The sequence below is a fragment of the Poecilia latipinna genome, unplaced genomic scaffold, assembly GCF_001443285.1.
Source record: "Poecilia latipinna isolate Pla-1442-1.1 unplaced genomic scaffold, P_latipinna-1.0 Scaffold126, whole genome shotgun sequence".
In the NCBI taxonomy this organism is placed as follows: Eukaryota; Metazoa; Chordata; class Actinopteri; order Cyprinodontiformes; family Poeciliidae; genus Poecilia; species Poecilia latipinna.
Genome location: NW_015112742.1, coordinates 1 through 6,913, shown reverse-complemented (window position 1 = coordinate 6,913; position 6,913 = coordinate 1). Strand labels below are relative to the sequence as shown.

Here is a 6,913-nt window from a genome sequence, read left to right as displayed (position 1 = left end):
GAGATTTGAAGAAAAGCACTGGCATCTCTTTGAAGGCCACAGATTTCACTTTTTTTGTTAGTCTCTAATAAAATACTGTTCGAAATGCGCCAAAGATTTGGAATATAGTTCGACTGGTTTAAGTAGGCAAACACCACTAATACAGCAATTAAACAATACAAAAATGGTCAAACAAACAGATGCAACCACAGGTTTTTTTCCCCAGCTGATCTCTGCTGCTTTTAACTACTTGTAACATTTTTAGCAAAATATACTATAAGCTTATATTTAACTTGAATTATCAAACTCCTTGTAACACTGCTTTTTTTTTTTTTTTTTTTTTTCCTGAATTTCCAGTCGTTGTGAGATGCGCCTCCGGTAAAAACCAGGAATATGTGATGGTTCTACCAGCTGTGATCTTCAGATTCAGTTTAAATTTGTTGACATCATCTGATCTATTCCCAGGAATCCTTCCTTGTTGGGTTCATCTATTCTCCATCTATTCATCCTACCTACCTACAAAACTGTCAAACGGCTGTTTGACAGTTAATCGTGTCAAAGACTAATTAATGTCAAATATTTATAGTTTTTAAATACAGAAAAACTGCAACGCCTCTCCTGCACTTTTTAATGCTCACTGCTGCTCAGTTACATGAAGGAAACTACTATATTTTCCCTTCACTTAAAAGAAAGACAAACATGGTTGTTTGGAAATATGCATGCAAAAAACACAGATGTGATGTGGAAAAACTAGAGGAACTCCTAATAAGTTTACAGTGTTTCAATACTGGGAAAGTACCAAAATTACATTTATTACGTAAAAGAGAAAACTCTGCCATAAGCATGTGACTGGTTAGCTTTTAGCTTTCTGTATAAGTCTATGCATCATTGTCAAAGATACCACTAATTTAGCAGCACAGGGAATAATTGCAATGTTTCTATTTCAAATAAAGGCAAATAGATTATTTCATTACGGTTATTTAGTCATACTTTCAGATCATAATAATCTGATACTAGAACATTAAAAAAAAATTATAATGGTCACATACTCCTGCTTTAATACTGTAATTTGTTGAAGCTGTGGTAATTTTACTCAAGATTACCAGACCTTAACTGGCACCAAGAGTAATATAATTAAAAAAGTAAAACAAAATCTTATAAACAAGTAAAATATAAATTGGTATGCTAACAAACCCCGATGCAGAGTAATTACCTGAAAATGCTTCTGATCAGAATCTAACCACAAATTTTGTCTCATCGTCTACGTTTTCAGTTTCACACTGAATACACTTCCTGTTTAGCTGTAACCCACCCTCCTCCTCCTCCATTTCAAGATAATAAAAAAACAAAAAAAAACACCATGTGGATTTAAAACACCATCTCTCCACTCGCTTGAGGCCACCGAATGGGGGAAGGCAGCTCTTCCCCCTAAAACGCATTGGCACACCACACTAGCTTCTGCTTGCTGGAATACCAGATGCCTCACGCCACATGCTTCGACCACTTTGATTTCGTCTCCGTGCAGTTGTTGATCAGATCCGTCTCTGCTTGACACAACCTGCCTCCCGTCCTCCTCGCAACTTTCATCTTTTCCACGCCGGGCAGGCAGGCGGCTGCGGCTGTCTTGAGATGTCACACGGTGACGTGCAGTGTCCATCTGGTGCACGTTGTAATGGGGCTGCACGAATGAATGGCCGACCACTCCACTGCTCCCTTTATGAGTCTCAGCAGTGGTGCTGTCCAACTTTGATTCCCCAGTTATTAGGGAATTGAATTTCCCACTGCGGCGACGCCCAGAGGAGAGGAAGAGAAAGAGACGCACAAAAGGAGTGTGAAATCTGTGGCAGTGCTACAGAACATGCTGCACGGCCCACCACTGCTCTCTTCCTGGAGCCTCTTCTTCCTTTGTGAGTGTGTCTGTCAACACTTTTTCACTGCAACCAGTGCTCTGAAAGGAGGTCAGCCTGTTGAGAATTGTTCCAAAAAAAAAAAAAAAAAACAACCCAATGAGTACTGTAACAATGTTAAGCTGTCATATCAAACCATCAGCCACTGTAAATGACTTTAATGTGCATAACTCAACCGGTCCCACTGGAAATAAAGTCTGATCATTTTTGGAGCGCTCTATTATCTAATCTAACAATGCCAAAACAAACAGAAAAATAGGAAGGAAGAGGAAACGCATGCATAGATATGTACAGTTAACTAATGTGATGTTAGTTTGAAAGACTAAGAAATGCAGTTAATGTCATGATGAGAAGAAAATATAAAAATTTAAAGAAGCACAATTTAAAAAAAAATCCAGACGAGTGTTAAAAACTAGACCGACAAATGGGGAAAAAAATAAAATGAAATTCAAAGCTCAATGTTTAATTTTAATAAAAATATTAAGGCAAAAGTATAATGAATAAAATCTAATTAAAAGTGTAATAAAATAGGAATAAATCACCTTGATTACTGAAAGGCAGTTAGACATCAAGCTCTTAAGTTTGCCTTTGAAAACATCAGTTCTCGAGTCAACATGAAGGCAATAATATAATAAATTGATGCCTCACTGTGGGGGGTTGTTCAAGCTTCAGGTATCATCAAAATACTTCTTTTTTTCAGATGAGCAAAAGAAAGTTGAAGGATGCTGTTTTTCTTCCTGATGTTCGGATCAAACAGAAAACAAAATTTCACACAAAATGGAGCTGCGATGGGAGCCTGTCAGTCATGTTTTATGCCATGTATGGTTTATAAGATGCCATGAGGTGAAGGGAGTCTAAAGCTAACCAATCAGTTTCCAAATAAATTTTACCTTGTTAAATAATATTTTCAAAACAAACTTTTTATTTTAGCCGTTATTAACATGAGCAAAATAGTTGGATTTTTGCAGAAAACGGATGTCTGAATCATTATAGATACAAAACATAAAAAAGGCCCACAGTTTCTAAATTTTGGGGGTTGATTGTTTTCTTCTGAGAAGTAAGATTTGCCTTGGGAGGGAATTGGAGCCACCAATATTGACCTAGTTACTCCAAAATTAAGATGAATGAAAAACTTTAATAAATGTACCTAATGTTTTCTTTATCTGTAAAATGCGTTGAAAACGTTTCCACCTGCACCAACCACCTCAGGTTGCAGGACAGATTTGCTCCATTTAGGCCACCCAAAATCTGTCATAGAGCCTCAAATGGGACCGGAGCCGCACCTTGGGCACCCAAGGTTTACACTATCAGGAAGAATGATTATTTGGAGACTAGATTAATGCTTTACTTTGGCTAAAGTATTGATTTATGTAGCTTACAGGATAAAATTAAGCAGCCTATTGGAAGTGGGCAGCAGAGTAAAAAAGTCTTTTCAAAGTTCGTGCTACATTGTGATGCTACATCTTGACTTTTTAATGAAAATGAGAAGTGAATGCTGTTTAATGAGCGGCGGTTAAGCCAAAATCAACTTTAAGGCCTTGGTGGATAACTCTCTGGGGATTTTCCTTCATCTCTAAAAGTATTGACCGTTTCCCTCCGAATTTAAAGGGCTCCTCCTGGATCCCATCACGAGAGGATTATAGAGGAAAAGGGCAACTGGGATTGCTTGGAGAGCCGACCCCTTCCACTCGAGCCAGCACTCAAGCAGGGATGAAGTGGAGGTGCAGAGACGACCCAGAGGGAGAGAGCACAGAGGGAAGGGAAAGGCAGGGAGGTGGCATACTTTGGATTCCCAATATGTGTCCGGGGAATCCGATGTGAGGCCAGATGGCACGGGCCTGCCGGTCTTTGGGAATCGCAGCATACGGCTGTGGGATGCGAGGCAGAAGGTAGCGAGGAAACGGTGCCGGGGTCAGCTCTTGATGTTGGACGCTCCCCGGAGCTGTTCCTTTCCCATCCCTTTGAACAAGAGAGCATCTCCACACAACTGTGCCGCTTCTCTCTGCTTAATGCGACGGTTTGACTTCAAACACAGCGCTATTCCCCCCTGCCCAGAGCCTCCTGAGTTCCAAACATATGTTATCAGACCTGATGAAAACACCGTGCCAATAACATGCCACTGAGCTCCACGCTCGGGCATATGTGTGCCGTTTTCATCTCGCACAATTCCACGTGATGAAGCCAAAGCAAACCGACGCAACGCTCGCCGTCCCGACCCGCTTTTCCGTTCAGACGACCGGGATATGATGGAAGTCAATTACGCCTGTCGACTCTCAGACAGATGTCCGGCGTATAACCTGGTTAGCGCTAATAGGCAGGTTTTTAAACAAGAGCAATTATTCTTCCTCGCAGACCTGCAAAAGAGACGGATGTTAATATCTGATGCTGAGTGTGTGTGACAGGTGTTGCCTCCAATTTCTCCAAGTCTCTCGTGGCAGCCCACTCTGTGAAAACATCCGAAAACAGGCTTTCATCCAACATTGCAGAGATAGCACACATTTTTAGCGCATACTCTTTGACTTCGGGAAAGAAGGAAAAAAAAAAAACATGTGCATGTGTGCAATGATCATCTCTTACTATTTTTGTCTAAATAAATAACAGTTTTTGGAAGCCAAGTGTGGTGTTATGCTTGTTGTTGCATCTCCATATCCGTGTATAGACTAAGATCCTCGTGCTATTCTCATTAATGGTCCATCTGGCATGTTGGCAGAAACACACTGGTATGAAGCTAGCTATGATTAACATTTAATCTATATGATTTTCTAATAAAAGCAAAGGTACTGCACTTGGTAATGATTTATTTCTTTTACTTTAAAAAAAAAATAATTATGACACAAGTTGTTGATTGCAACTGTCCGTAACATGAATTTCCTTTGGTGATTGTTTGCGTGAGTCACCTTTGTGCAGATAAGGTAAATTAAAGCCTAATTAAAATATGTGTAACTAAACTCTAGAGGTTTGCAAGCTCTATAATAATAAACAAAAAAAAATTCTGGTAAAAAAAAGGATTTATTAAGGTTGCTTTTGCTACTAATTGCAAGTGTGGTTCTGTTGGATAGTTTAAATAATTAAAAAGACAGAAAAATATCTAAATTAATCAAGTAAGAATGCTTAATTACAATAAGTAGGAGGAGGAAGAATAAAAAAATTGGGGGAAAGAATAGTATAATGGAAAGAAAAATATAGACTGTAACTAAAAATCTTGTTGCCACAATCATTCTAGAGAATATTATGAACAAATAAATTAAAACAAGAAAAATATTGCAGTTCCACCATCTTGTTTCATCACATCAAGCAGGGGAATTTCATTTTCTATTTAAATAATTGTAAAAACAAACAAAAAAAAAAAAGAAATTATTCATCAAACCTACTGAGAGAATAATTAAAAATAAATTTTCTATTTTAATCACATTACATTGTATTCACTCTATATTTTCACTTAAACTAAAATTTGTCCAGTTTAAGTTGAATGCCTTACAGAGCAAACTCCACAAATCTTCCTGCACATTTCTGTTGTCTTTTTACTGGCTTCTGTGATTCCTGCTTGAAAACGTTTTTACAAAACAAACGGCAAAAAACCAAAATGCCTCTACTTGCTTCAGATTATAGATGCCTTAAGACACCAGCTCCATGTTTACTAGGTTTAAAAGAACCTAGTAACCTTCCATAGACTCTCTCAGACATCTGCTGTGCATGGCAACAAGAACAGAGAAATTGGCTTGGGTTCAAGGCTCAGTGAGCGCCTTTTGTCGGCGTACAGGCCTTTGTGGTGGGATAGGAGGATGGTGTTTACGGTTGCCACTACCTCCGTGGCCCCGACACACAGGGGATAATGAGATACAGTTGTTATCAGTGACAGCCGAGGGCCACGAGAAGTCGTATCGGCCGGGTGCCTTCACTCCGAGCCTGCCAACTTAGGAGATGAGATTGGGATGATGCTAATGTCCAACTGAAAGCTCTTTTTAATTGCTTTCTAGTACAAACCAACTCTGGAAGATTGTGTTAGCCTATAGAAGATTACTGAGAAAAAAAAAACAACAACCCTGCAGTAATATAGTTTCTGCTAATGTTTAGATAACCAAAGTAAATGTATTTGCTCTAAATATGAAGTGGCTACATAACTCCTTTTGCAAACTGTGTTCCTATAGATGAGGAGTGTCAAACTCATTTTCGTTTTGGGCCAAATCAGGATCATGAATGCTCTTAAAGGGCCAGTTGTGGCACAATGTATTGATAAAACCTGTTCACAAACTGTTAATATATTAATCAATTGCTAAAATTAAATATTATTGAACGTCTTTTCGGTCCCTTCAGGACCATGTGATTCCTTTTGTGATTTTTTGCAATAAAAATCAAAGTGTTTGTGGTACTAATTTGGAAATATTTGCGATATTTGCACTTGTGGAGGTAAATGCAACTTTTTATTACTCGCTGTATAGGTCTTGGACTATAATCTGCCATCAATTTAGGCTGTGGTAGCTATTTAGTTCAAGTAAGAAAGTTTTTGACAATTTCTGAGAAAAATCTGCAATTAACTCCCAATTACATTAGCGCAAAAAAGTGCGAGGATTTGTTGATTTTTTGCATGGATTTCCACAATAATTCTCAAGGAACTGAAGGGACTGATTGATATAATTTGACAGTAAACAGATAGAAACTACATTGACTAAATTGATAACATAATATTTAAGCACACTTACTGTTTAGTCTAAAATCTAGAGGGCCACATAAAAAAGCCATGGCGGGCTTTGCACGTGACATCACTCTCTTCGAAACTCCGCCCGGTCCGCCATGATGGACGTCAAAAATAACTGTAACGCCTGTCAAAAAAAGCACATGTGGTGGCCTAATATCGCTTTTATTAAGGTGATTTCACTTTTAAAAATGGTCACAGGGTGCTGCGCGGTCGGCTGAAAACAAAACTTGTCATTGTATTGCATAACTTTTAACGAGGAAAGATGGAAAGCAGCCGTCATTCATAATGACTGGCAGCCCTCGGTGTGACCGCGCTTTTTACAAGGTGAGAA

At 38.7% G+C, this 6,913-nt stretch overlaps 1 long non-coding RNA gene across 1 annotated transcript; it reads right to left on the bottom strand.

Annotated features, from left to right (window-relative positions):
* Window positions 1–3,226: 3,226 nt before the first annotated feature.
* On the bottom strand, window positions 3,227–6,894 carry LOC106945058 (uncharacterized). The gene is made up of 2 exons (XR_001424472.1): window positions 6,587–6,894; window positions 3,227–4,240 (listed from the first exon to the last, which is right to left on the bottom strand). It is a non-coding gene; the product is annotated as an uncharacterized LOC106945058 (long non-coding RNA).
* Between the last annotated feature and the right edge of the window lie 19 nt (window positions 6,895–6,913).